Genomic DNA, 711 nt, shown 5'->3' on the forward strand with positions numbered 1-711 from the left:
ATAATAAGACTCGAGTCATGATTTACGGCAAATTGAAATACTGGGGGAAAAAACGAAACTTTGATCATTTAAAATAATAATAATAATAATAGTTTTTATCATTCAGAAGTCTGAGGTTAAGATGTTTAACGTTGATGAAGAAATTCTCTTGTGCTCATCAAGGCTGCATTTATTTGATAAAAAAAAAAAAAACTGAAAAACAGTAATATTGGGACATATTGTTACAAATTAAATTTTTATATGTATTTTAAGATGTAATGTATTCCTGTGATGATGGGGTGGGCAATATACCAGTAGATACGATTAACCGATAGAAATTGAGAGATTTTTGACTATCGTCACACACATCATGTGGTCACAAAAACGTATCGTTTACATGCGATTTTAAGCATAGCGATTCAAAAACAAGTGATTTTTAAACTGTTGAAAAGCAATCAGTAACAAAAGAAAACTAATTTCAGAGGCACGCGTGGCGTATCGAGTTATTTTTGAATTTATAGAGCTTGAACAGTTAAATGCACACACTTGTATGTGTCAAAATGGCCATCTTTGCAAGTATCCTTTAGTAAAGGATAAGTCAATTTAAGTCTTAGCTAAGTAAAAAGTGAAGTGACATTCAGCCAAGTATGGTGACCCATACTCAGAATTTGTGCTCTGCATTTAACCCATCCGAAATGCACACACACAGAGCAGTGAACACACACACACACT

This window comes from Carassius gibelio, chromosome B25 (assembly GCF_023724105.1).
Source record: "Carassius gibelio isolate Cgi1373 ecotype wild population from Czech Republic chromosome B25, carGib1.2-hapl.c, whole genome shotgun sequence".
NCBI classification, from domain to species: Eukaryota; Metazoa; Chordata; class Actinopteri; order Cypriniformes; family Cyprinidae; genus Carassius; species Carassius gibelio.